The sequence below is a fragment of the Cricetulus griseus genome, chromosome X (genome assembly GCF_003668045.3).
Source record: "Cricetulus griseus strain 17A/GY chromosome X, alternate assembly CriGri-PICRH-1.0, whole genome shotgun sequence".
NCBI lineage: Eukaryota > Metazoa > Chordata > Mammalia > Rodentia > Cricetidae > Cricetulus > Cricetulus griseus.
Window position 1 is genome coordinate 72,888,156 of NC_048604.1, and position 13,621 is coordinate 72,901,776.

General features: G+C 37.9%; 1 pseudogene; it reads right to left on the reverse strand.

The window, feature by feature from the left end:
* Window positions 1-1,791: 1,791 nt before the first annotated feature.
* Window positions 1,792-12,489, reverse strand: LOC118239386 (annotated as a pseudogene).
* Window positions 12,490-13,621: the final 1,132 nt, after the last annotated feature.

The following is a 13,621-nucleotide window of genomic DNA, read 5'->3' on the forward strand; positions in this document are numbered from 1 at the left end:
CAATGTCCAGTTGTGTTAATCATCACTGACTGCAAAAAAGATTCTCTGATGAAATTTGAGAGATGCACTTATCCATATGTGCAATTATAAGTCTTTGGCAGTAGGTTTAATACTATACCAGTTTAGCAGAATAACAATAATAGTTTCTCCATATTGGGGGATAATGGAGCAAGAAGTAGTAAGTGTTGAAGAGGATCTGAGGCAGGTAGAGAGGGGACTATGGAAAAGAATAATCAACTCTTTTCTGTGATAACTATTTCTCAGTACCTCATACCTCTTTAGCTCATTGTTTGAAGTCTAGGTGGAAGTAATCATATCTATTGCTTTACTAGTCACTAAGTATAGTACACTGATCCTGGTAGACCTACATAAAGGATATCTTAGATCTGCAGTGGGAAAAAAACAAGCCAATAATTTAAAATAGAATTTGGAAACAGTAAATATTGCATCGAAATCACTTGGCAGCCTGCATCCCCAGGAACTTATACCCTGGTCCTGTGATATGACATGAAGCTAGGATGATCTCCAAGTGTTTAGATCCAGTCTTCCATTATGTTTATGTGAAGGTCTTGGTTTCTGTATGAATGAATGACTAATTTTCTAGCTGCATTGATTAATAGGCCCTCCCTTTTGATGCTGTACCTCATTCATTTCAATCTTTATTAAACATAGCCAGATTTTTCCTGTTTGAGCCCAAATAGACTTTCCATTTCTTTTACATTGTGTGTAGGTATGGCATCCAGCTTGGTTCGGGAAACCTGACTAGGAGTGGGCAGTGAATGAAGAAAAGAGAATGACACTAAAGAAATGGCATGCATACACACAGAAATGTTGGAGTCATGTGCAATTTCAGCACTCTGATGGAGTGGCACCAACTACCACAGCAATATGGAAACTCAGGATGTTTATTATATGCAACACAGGGAGGAGATATTAGCTAGTGTCCATAGGTAGGAAGTCTACATAGGTGAACAGTGTCAAGCTGCAAACATCTTAGAGGAAGAAGCTTTAGCTGCTAGTTTCTGCACACACCGGCTAATTGTAAACACTTAGACAAAAGGCAGGAGGCTTTTTTGTTTTTTGTTTTTTTTGTTTGTTTGTTTGTTTGTTTGTTTCTTGCCAGTTTTCTCTGAGCCTGACCTATGAGGGGAAAGTTGCTCTGCCAATTTCCCACATATGGGTCAGAGGCCTTGTCCTTTGCATAGCCAGCTTATAGCAAACAACACACACTCACAAAGGACTACTTCTGCTCATTACACATTCACATAGGGCTTCCTTAGCAACTCATAGGTAGGCTACAAATTTTCTAAGTTTATAAGTTTTGGCTTCCCTTATGATCACCATTTCAATTCTTAAATCACTTCTCTCTTCTCACATTTATTGTTAGCAGGGAGGAGGGATAGGCTGTTCCTTCATCACTTTACAAAAGATATTTTCTGTCAAAGGTCCAATTTCACTTGTCACAAGTTTTATCTTCCACAAAGCACTAAGATCTGACCGTAATTTATCAATACTTGTTATCACTTTATAGCAAGAATAGTCTTTCCTATACTTCCTATAGATTCTCGCCATATCTATATAAAATCTAATCAATTGCTATTGAAAATACCACCAGGACAGGGCTATCTAAAGACACATTCGGTAGTGTGTTAACTATACAAAAAAAAGACACTGTACAGTTTAAAAACAAATCTTACACAGCCTTACATTTCATTTTTTTTCTTTAAAAGGATTGAGTTGTGTACAGGGGGGTTAAATGCTTTATAGACAAAAAACTGCGCTAGAACCAACTTATTCATCATCATCTTCTTCTTCCTCTTCTTCCTCCTCTTCCTCATCTTCATCCTCCTCATAATCTTCCTCTTCCTTCTTTATCTTGTTCTTTTCTGCCTCAACCACCCCCTTTTTCACTGCATCGGGTTTTCCTTTAGCTCTGTAAGCAGCAGCAATATCCTTTTCGTACTTCTCCTTCAGCTTGGCAGCCTTCTTTTCTTAGGGCTACTTGTCATCTGCAGCAGTGTTGTTCCAAATCTCTCCCGTTTCTTTGCAACATCACTAATGGACAAGCCTGGGTGTTCTTCTTTGATTTTTGGGCGATACTCAGAACAGAACAAGAAGAAGGCCGAAGGAGGACTCTTGGGTTCATTGGTGTCCTTGAACTTCTTTTTGGTCTCTTGGTACAGACTGGGGGTTGTAAATTGGCATGGAAATTTAAAGCTTGTTCTTGTTGGTGCACAGCACAAATTAGTTATATATGGGTATGGTAGGTTTTTTTCTGTTTTTGTTGTTGTTGTTGTTTTTGTTTTGGGTTTTTTTTTTTTGCCGTCTTCAGTTGTCTTTGATGCAGCTTATACGAAGATAATTGTTATGTTAACTGAATACCACTCTGTAATTGCAAAAAAATGCAGCTGTTTTGTTGATATTCTGAATGCTTCTATGTAAATACAATTTTTATTTAAAAAAATCTAATCAGAAAACATGTCATTTTTGTTTCATTGCTGATCTTTTCACAATAGCCAGGAAATAGAAACAGCATAGATATCCATCAGCTGATGAATGGATAACGATATTGTGGCATATTCTACACAATAGAATATTATTTAGCTGTTGAAAAAGTATGAAATTCACTGATAAATGGACAGATATAGAACCAATCAATCTGAGTGAGATAACCCAGATTCAGAAACACAAATTTTCATTGTTTCTTATGTGTATGTATTACCTTTGAATTTCAGATGTTTCATTTAAAATATCCATAAAGGGCAGAAAATTAATAAGGGATCATAGGGTATGTTTTCAATTGAAGGGAAGGAGAATACAGTAGTGTAGCAGAGTAAAGGGGAATAATAGAACATGAAATAAATAGGGTGGAGATGAAATTGTAAGACAAAAGTGATAATAATGAATAACTAATATTAAAATGTGTTGAAAATATCTTATGATTTTATCCTACTGTAGAAGTTTCCTAAAATATATAATAGAATATAAATGCTTACATATAATAAGCAACAATTACCCAACTAAACATCATGGGAAAACAAATGAAAAATCCAATTTCAAGACTTGGAGTTATCTTTGGTAGTTGATGACCAGGGGAAGTTCCATAAACCCTAAAACATTAAAGGCTATTGGCAATGTTCTTTATTACCCTATAGAATTTCAAGGTGACACCATGTCATTGAAAGCAACATATGTTGAGTAATAGAATATGAGATAGAGAAATTAAGTTGATACTGACCTAAAAGCTTAAACTCTACTGGGTAGCTTTCATAGTTCTGTAAAGTTCTATGCATACTACTGGAGGATAAAAATTAATCATCAACTCATCAACCATACCTAGCTGTGAATCATTCTAGTTACAATAATGACTTGTCTGGCAAGACTTGTATTATAGAAACTTAGGTTGTATTTCTTTGGAAATACATATTTGGGATATTGAATAATTTCAGAGCTCTGGTTTTACTATTTTAAGAAAAAACTATATTTTTTGTTTGGATTTTTGTTGCTGTTGTTTGAGACAGGGTTTCTCTATGTAACAGCCCTAGCTGTCCTGGAACTTGCTCTGTAGACCAGGCTGGCTTTGAATTTACAGAGATGTGCCTGCCTCTGCTTCCCAAGTGCTTGGATTAAAGGCCTGTCCCACCATGCCTAGCTCTATATTGTTTTGTATAGTTGCTATATTTTCCAATTTTATTATTAAAGTAGATGTACTTTTCATGTTTGGAATTCTTAGTATGCTTACTGAAGATTACTTAAGTAGTTACTTATGCATGGATGCATTTCTTTTTTTCCTGTTCCACTGATAAATAGGCATTTCTTCTTCAACTCATGTACTGTTTTGATTACAATAGGTTTGTCATAAAATTTTATTAGGATGTTAAACTGTCCAAATTCAATTTAAGAGGCCAATGTTACCATAATGCAAAAAAACAAAACATTACTAGGAAAGAACTTATGTGTCAATATTCCTAATGAATTTATATGTAAGTCTCCTCTGACTTAAGGACTCAAGGGACTGGGTATGGAAAGAAATGCACAGAAGAGCAGAAAGAATGTCATGGCCTTAAATATATGTTTTGCCAACTTCATTTTCTTGGCTTGGTGACTCACTCCTCTATGGAAGAATACCATCAGAAAACTTTTAAGTGCCTTTATGGCCAATCTTTATACACATTCATAGAAAAATATAATTGTGATATATACATAGATATACATATACACATGACATTATTTTTTAAATTCTCATAGTAACATATTTAATCTCACCCAGTCCTTCAATTTTCTAAAATTCTACATTCATACAACACATTCCTACACATTTGTGTCTGTATTTGGACACAGATGCAAGCTCTCCCTTTATTATATCTTTCCAACACTTATTTGTAGATCATTCATATCTTCTCCCATGTCTGACCTTGAGTTAAGCTACATAAAGATACCTGAAACACATTTCAATCTTTGAGATAGTCACAGTCTAATTAAGTATGAAAAACTATGAATAGGAAAAGTGTAAAGATAAAAATACAGTTAATTATAAGAGATGTATCAACCAACTTTCCCCAGGGCTCCAATAGATCAAGAAACACTATTACTGCATTTCAGGTTGCATCAGAGACATTTCAAATTAGGAACTATGCTGTTGCCTTTATTGTTTCTTGGTAATTCAAGATAAGTAGGCACATCTTATGTCTCCTTTATTAATGCAGTCTGAAGTTAATTAAAGTGAACCCCTGGCTTTGTTACAGATTTTTTTGTAACTGCAACTTTGTCACTGCAACTCTTCTTAGTCTCAATTTATTTTTCTGAAAAAAAAAAACGGAGATGGATATTTCTAGACTTCAGAGCCATTGAAGGACTAAGTGAAAGGAAAAACTGTGAAAAGCACTCTAAACTGTCAGGCACTTACTCAAAATGGGAAATGTTTCTCTGCCTAATTTTGTTGGTAACTTGTAGCAGTGTGTTGTCTCATGGCCCCATTTACTCAGTTAAGGGACAAAAGTCCTAAGGCTTTAAGGCACTGAGCCAAAAGGGTAGAATGGATGCTTCCTGTCACCCCCTCACTCAGCTTCTAAGATTTATCATTCCTCCCATCCCCTGGGATTCATTATTGCCAATTCTTGAAGAATGTACTTGGGCCTTTGAGCTCCATAATTTCTGACTCTTGAACCAAACACGACCCCTTTGAGGTTGGAAATCCATTTACTCTTGGCAAAGTCACAACATCTTGTTTCAAAGAAAAAGGGAGTAAAAAAATTTTAGCTCACAAAATCTTAGGGAGTTTTATAACCAACGCTTATAAGACATTTTTGGAGCCGAATTCACTCTTACAACAGAGCCCTTGGATGATTTAAGTGTAAATGAATCAGAAGAGTCCAGATCAGATTTCTGTTGAAATACACAAAGTTTAGAAATGGAAGGATTGGAGGCTCAGCCAAGAGCACTCTCTGTTTGGGCAAAGCCCCCAGGGTAGCTGGAATCACAGTTTTGCAGAGATTTCCCACGGAGACACTTAAATGGGTCCTAGAGAACTACACCATTAGGTGTAGTAGGCATCTTCCTCTATTCCTGTGCTGATGCCCAGGCCACCCAATGACCATACGAGCTCCTGGGTACAGGATGGCTAACTTTCAGGAATGCTTCTCTAAATGAGCATCTCTGGATATAAAGGAAAGAGAGAAGTTGCAATCCCTGCTTGCAGTCCCTTAATGTAATCACAGAGACAAGGAAGATACACAGGATACTTCACTGAAAGAACAGGCTCCTGTGCCATGGAAGATGTCCAGCACAAGCTAATAGCGGCAGCAGGGAAGAGTAAACATCTTAGAGAAATGGTAAGAGCATTGGATGAAACCCAGGAGACTTCAAATCTAGGTTCTTAGCTCCCGTTCTTTCTCTACATATTCCAAATTCTACTTATTCCCAATTAGTCAATAACCAATCATGTTGTGTGGTTCTTAATCTTTAAAAATTCCCATTGAAAAAAAATGAAATCACTGACTGACACTTTCTGATGAGAGGGATAATTACTTATACCTTAGATCTGTTTACATGACTTTAAGATAGTCTCAAGTCTGCTCTTCTCTTTAGACTATCTCCAACAGAAGAGACAGAGAAAAGAATGAAAACTAATGTGGTCATGCTACTCTTTTACTAAGAGTCATCATGGCTTTCAATTTCCTATAAAATAAAAATCTAGGCATTTTATATCTTGTAAAAGTATAACGATGCCATTATGGACTCACTCAAAGGGGATATTAGATGTAAAACAAAGGATAACCAGGTCACAATCCACAACCCCAGAGAAGCTAGGTAAAAAGGGGACCCTAAGAGGGACACACATTGAGGGCCCTAGGAAGGGAAAATAGTTAAGCTCTCCTAGGTAAACTAGGAGGGGGTGTAAGGAAGGGTATGGGGGTTAGAAACATGAGGAACCAAGAAGGCCATGTCAATGGAGGAACAAAGGGGAGAGCAATGAAAGATATATCTTGATAGATGGAGCCATTATGTCATTAGGGAGAAACTTAATGCTAGAGAAATTCCCAGGAATTCACAAGGATGACCACACTATTGCTAAGTGGAAAGGGTGCCTGAATGGGCCTTCCTCCTTAATCAGATTAGTGACTACCTTAATTGTCATCATATATAACCTACATCCGATAACTGATGGAAACAGATGCAGTGACCCACAGCCAAGTACTAGGCTGAGCTCTAGGAGTTCAGTTGAAGAGAGGGAGGGGATATCATATGAACAAAGGGTCAAGAACATCATTTGGAAAACCACAGAAACAGCTGACCCCAGCTAGTGAGAGTTCAAGGACTATGGACTGACAGGTGGTTAACCTGCAGGTAACCAAACTAGAACCCCTGAATGTGGATGACAGTTGGGTGGACCCCTGGAAGTGGGACCAGGACCTATACCAGGAACATGAACTGGCTTTTTGGAGCCCATTCCCTATGGAGGTAAACCTTGCTCAGCCTTCATATAGGGGAGAAGGGCTTTGTCCTGCCTCAACTTTGTATGTCACACTTTGTTGACTCCACAAGGAAGGCGGTACCCACTCAGGAGTGGACATGGGAGCAGAGGGGTGGGAGAAGGGGAGGGAAGGGGAAATGGAGTTGGTATGTAAAATGAAAAATACTTTTTAAATAAAATTTTTAAAAATATGGTGATGTTTGTGATCTGAAGTAGGTCCTATCTTTCCATTCCATTTATGCTCATGTTTTTATTTTTATATTAAAAATCTTTACCTCAATTTCAGTATCTACATCTTTGTATCTATCAGCAGTCTACCATCTTAAAATACTTTTTATGTTTTGAGATCATAATATAATTATTTCATTTCCCCTTCCCTTTTCTGCCTTCAAACCCTGCCATATACCTCCCTACCTCCCTTTCTTTTAAATATATATATATATATATATATATATATATATATATTCCTAAATCCAACATTCTCAGTCTCTACATTATATGAACATGCATGTTTTTCCAGGCTGAGAAAGGCTCATTGTTTTTAATTAGACATTTAAAAGTTTCACACAACTTTGTAAGCAGTTGTAAGCAAAGAATATATAGAAATGACAGAAAAAAATATTTGAAGCACAAAATGGGCTGTCTTCCTACATGTGTGCAATTGCAATATGTAAGAACATTATTGCAATGTAAGAACAGATGTCTTTTGAATTCATAATGGTGAGTCTCAAAATACAATACAGTATTTTAAAATGTGACTTGTTTTCCTCATTTGACTATATCATTACTTGATTATTGATTACATAGACATGCATTCTATCTATCTAAATTTGAAAACAATAGCACAAGCAAACTGCTTTTAAAATAACAGCTTAAAATAACACTGGGATTACTGTATGCTAAATACCATTTTAAATATACACATGTAACAGGCTTACTTTATTATTAATCCTATTAGATTAGATAGATGGTTTTATTTCCACTTTGTGTAAGAGCTGAAGCACAGTGATATGAAGTAATTTTCATTCAAAATCATAGATAGGAACTAGAAAAGTCAGGATATGAATGCTGCTAGGTCCTATTGATGATTACAAAGTGGAGTCAAAGATAGGTTATAAATGGTAGTTTATTAGGGGAAAAATATTCACGCAAGGGAACCAGTGACTAGGTTTGCACCTGAGCAGGACATACCCAGAATGCTTCCCAGTCAGCTCAGCTCAGCCAAGCAAGAGAGCTTCGCGCTTCCCTCCCTCCTTCTTAAACCCTCGTCACATAACAGTGATCATGACCAAATGGGCGTGGTCAGCGATACCTATAATCAGGGTTTCTCCCTACAAGGTCCCAGGAATGTATTAAAGCCAATTTCTCCATTTTCACAATATATCTTTTCAAATCTGTTGCTACCTCTTTAATTTAATATCTTTTTTTTTTTTTTTTGGTTTTTCGAGACAGGGTTTCTCTGTGGCTTTGGAGGCTGTCCTGGAACTAACTCTTGTAGACCAGGCTGGTCTCGAACTCACAGATATCTGCCTGCCTCTGCCTCCTGGGTGCTGGGATTAAAGGCATGCACGACCAACGCTCGGCTTTAATTTAATATCTTTAATACCATTTTTAATTTAAAAGTCACAAATATACCAGATATATGAAATTTACCTTTGAGTTGTTGGTCAAGGGATCCCAATAAACTCCCCAAACAATATAGGTCATTGCTTTTTTCCTTGGGTGCCTCCCACAACTTGAGTGTTAAGGCCCTTTTGTTGAAGGTATCACATATTTTAGAATAGGTCTTGAATTAAGCTGGAACTGACCTGGAAGCTTCATCTCTGAGGGCTAGCTCTCATAGTATCCAACAGATTTATGTAAGCTACCCAGGGAGGAAAGTAATCCATAGTCGTCCCAAAATGTAAAATGTGTGTAAAATGTATAATGTAAAACACAATAATAGCTACCATGGCAAGGTATCATCAAGAGTGTGCTAGTGGTACTTATATTTGTGGAGGAACCAACAGCTGTCTAATTGGACTTAAGTCCCACTCAATAGGAGATAATTCATGCTTGGCACAATAAAGTCAACCAACTATCATGACCGGTGAGGTCAAGGACCTTAAGAAAGAACCAACAATTATGGACACTTTCTTAAACTGGTATAATTTCTAAGTGCATTCTAAATACCTATCCTTATACCAACAGAAAAGCATATCTTTCACATCAAATAAGCTTACTTTTATAGTAGAAAGAAACCCCTACAGATATCTACAAGTTGTTAAACTACAGAGACAATCTATAGTCTTACTCTTACCCAGTAGGCTTAGAGAACATCTTGAAAGAGAGTGTGATAAGATGATAAAAGTGACAGAACCAGGACATCTACTGAAAGATAGTTTTTCTATATATGACAGGGAAGCTGCATCCATGAAAGCTCAATAATATGGCCTCAAAAATTTCAGCACAATAACAACACCAGTTAATGTCTAAAGATGAGTGGGGAAAATCTCATGTTGCCCCATACCTAGGTGAAGGGCAACAGACAATAACTTTTGAGAAATGGAGAATCCATTGTCTCCAGACATTATTCCCCCAGATAAGTTATCTGATCTTAATCAGGCAGCCCTAAACACACACTCTCTCTCTCTCTCTCTCTCTCTCTCTCTCTCTCTCTCTCTCTCTCTCTCTCTCTCTTCTCTCGGACACTTGTACACATACATCAAACACAAAGAACATTTAATGGAATCTCCAGGTTGTACTTACATATTCATATCTATGTGTATATGTGTGGTTATATGTACATGTATTCAATAACTAAAGAAAAAAAGAGATCATGAATTTGAATAGAGGAGTAGGAAGAGTGAGTGTGAGGGGTAGAAGCAATGTAAATATAGTACTCAAGTGTGAAATTTGTAACCCATACCCAGAAAGACCACATGGTATGTAATTACTTACAAATGGATATTAGGTGTTAAGTAAATGATAATCAAGCTACAATCCACAGACACAAAAGGTCAGGCAAAGAGGCAGCCTCTGGGTGGGGGCACATAAATCTCCCTGCAAGGGGGAAACAGAATAGAATTTGTGGTGAATTGGAGACAGGTCGGGATGGGAGCACATGGATCAGGTGTTTCTGGGGAGGGATATGGGGAGAGAGTTCAGGGAGAGACAGCAGGAATTGGGGTGTTGGGAGTGATGTGGAAACCTAGTGCAATGGAAACTTCCTAGAATCTATGAGGGTGACACTAGTGAGAACAACTAGTAATGGAGGATATAGAGTCTGAACTGGCCATTTTTTGTATCCAGGCCAGACACTCAGTGGTTGGACTGGGTTGTGTTAGGTTGAGTTGTTAACTTAATGCAGATCTGTAGCCCAGCACCTGGTGCTAGGACAGAAGGTCACTTTCTGGAAATTGACAGTGGGGCCCCATCACTGAAGATCACATCTACACAGCTCACTGAATGTAGATGGATTGCACTAGTGCCTGCATGAATTCTTCACCCATACATTCTTGTCTCTTTGTTGAGAGAAGGTATTCTTCATGCTACCAAAACAGAAACCTAGAGAATAAGCCAACCACATAACCACCGACCTACAGTCTGTCCTGCCTGAAAGAAATGCTGGGGCAATTATGGTGCAGATCTTGTGGGAGTGGCCAACCAATATTTGGGTTAACTTGAGGTCCATAACATGCATGGGAACCAATGACATACACTGCCTGCATGGCCAGGAACTAAAGACTGAATAGCCCAGAGACCTAGGGTAGAACCAAACACGATGGGGAAAGAAGTCAAGGAAAAGATTCCTAATGATATTTTGCTAAGCTCACAGATTGGTTCCTAATCAGAGAGGCTTCACCCAGAAACCGATGGAAACAGATTCAGACCCACAGCCATGCAATAGGTAAAGCTCCAGGAATCCTGCAGAAGAGGAAGAGTAAGAATTGTAGGAGCCTAAGTGATTAAGGAAACCATAATAAAAACACATACCATGAACTAAACTGGCTTCATAGTGGTTCACAGAGACTAAACTGGCAACCAGGGAGCCTGCATGACACTGGCCTAGGCACTCTGCATATCTGTTACAATTGTATAGCTTGGTCCTCTTGTGGGACTCCTAACAGTGAGAAAATGGGCTATCTTCAACCCTTTTACTGGCTTTTGGGACCCTAGTCCTCATACTGGGTTGCCTTGTCCAGTCTTAATATATGGAGGTACTTAGTCTCACTGCAAATTGGTGTACCATGGCTGGTTGATATTCATGTGAGACCTACCTTGCTCTGAAAAGAAACAGAAGGGGAGTTGACGGGGAGGGGAAAGGTCTTAGGAAGAGATGAGAGAGGGGAAACTATAGTCAGGATGTGAAAACAATAAATAAATAAATAAATAAATAAATAAATAAATAAATAAATAAATCAGAAAGTAAAGCAACAAAACAGTGGCTGCTGAGATGGCTCAATGGCTAAAAAGCACTTTCTTCTCTTGCAAAGGTACTGGGTTCAATTTCATGAAACCTCATTGTATGGCTCACAATGTCCTATAATTCCAGTTTAAGGCAATTCAAAACTCCCCTCTTACCTCCACAGGTACCTGAACAAACATGTTGTACAAAACGCATGCATGCACACACACAAATACTAAGTAAATCTTTTCAAAAAAACTAGACATTCAGATAAATTAACGACATGTGTAAGAAACCCTTTTTGTTTTTCTTGAGACAAATTGTCATGTCCTCCAGCTTAGGATCCACTTCACAGTGCTGGTATGATAAGCATACAGCACTGCACCTGGCCTTAATTATTTATTATTAAAGATAAAAGTCACAGATAACATCTTCCATGGAGCATTTCTTGACTTACTCTATTTATTCTTTCTTTAGTTACTATATTATTTTCCTGATAATTGTGACAAATTGCTTTTATTTCATGGGGAAAATTGGTGTTTGTACTTCACAGTAGTTGAGTTTCCTAATAGTAAGAACTGAAATATTTTCATCATTGTGTCCCCAGTACTAATTCGTACACCATGTACTAATGCAAGGTGGGCTATCAGGAAGACGGTGATTACTCATCCATGATATCTTTGTTTTTTGCTTTGTTTTTCTCTTTTCATTATTTTTTTTCATTTATTTTATGTACCAACCACAGTTTTTTCTCCATTCTGTCTTCCCATTCCCTCTCCCCACCTCCAGTCTTTACCCTTCTATCTACTCCACCTTTCAGACAAGGGCAGGCCTCCCATGGGAGTCAACAAAGCATAGCATACTAAGTTGAGGCAGGACAAATATCTTCCCCCCTGCATCAAGGCTGTGCTAGACATCCCACCATAAGGAATAGGTTCCCAAAAGCCAGTTCATGCATCTGGGACAGGTCCTGTTCCCACTGCTAGAGGCTCCACAAACTGACCAAGTTACACAACTGTCATCCACATGGAGAGGGCTGAGATCGGTACCATGCAAGCTCCCTAGCTGCTGATCCAGATTCCATGAGCTCCCATTGGCTCAGGTCAGCTGTCTCTGTGAGTCTCCCCATCATGATCTTCATCCCCTTTCTCTTACAATCCATCTTTCCTCTTGTGTACTGGACTCCCTAAGCTCCACTCAGTGCTTGGCTGTGGATATCTGAATCTGCTTCCATTATTTACTGAATGAAGACTCTCTGTTGACAATTAGGGTAGTCACCAATCTGATTGCAGTAAAAGGCCAATTCAAGCACTCTCTTCATTATTGCTATAAGTCTTAGCTGGGGTCATCTTTATGGATTCCTGGGAGTTTCCCTGACACCATGTTTCTCCCTAACCCCCAATCACCCCCATAGCTTTCAATACTCTCCACTTCTGTCCAACCCCTAACTTGACCAAACTTTTGCCTCATGTTCTTATTCCCTTCCCCTCCCCTCCACCTCACTTCTTGTTATCAATTTACCCAGAGGATCTCATCTAATTCCCCTTCCCAGGGAAATCCATGCATCCATCATAGGGTCCTCCTTGTTACCTAGCTTCTCTGGTGATGTGTATTGTAGCCTTGTTATCCTTTGGTTTACATCTAATATCCACTTACAAGTGAGTACATGCCATGTTTGTCTTTCTGGATCTGTGTTACCTCACTCGTGATCCCCAAACTGGTAAAAATATATGCTACATTTCCTGTCTCCTATGAGGTTATTTTTCAGCTTCTTAAGTAGGTTGTTATCATTCCATAAAAGAATATGAATGGTGAGACATACTGGACATCATCTCTTAAAGACCAGTTGTGAAACTGTGGTGTCACCTCATCCCCAGAAACATTTATACGTATTTTTATGGGATGATAGCAACCTACTTAAGAAGCTATGAGATAACCTCTTAAGAGACAGGAAATGTAACTTACTTTTTTACCAGTTTGGGAATCAAGTATAACTATGTTTTTATTACTCTGTTTACTTGTTTATAAGTTGGAAAGCAAGTCAGTTAATGTTTCTGAGTTAGTGTTCATTGTCTATGAAAGGGAACTAATAAACATTATCACAAATGCTATTACTTTACAATGTTTCTGAAATTGGAAAGCATCCTCCAATACACATACATATTTATTATGAAATAATGACCCTTTTCAGATTTTTTCATTTTATTTATTTTATTGAAAATAGAGTTGTTTCTCATATAATATATACTGATAATATTTTC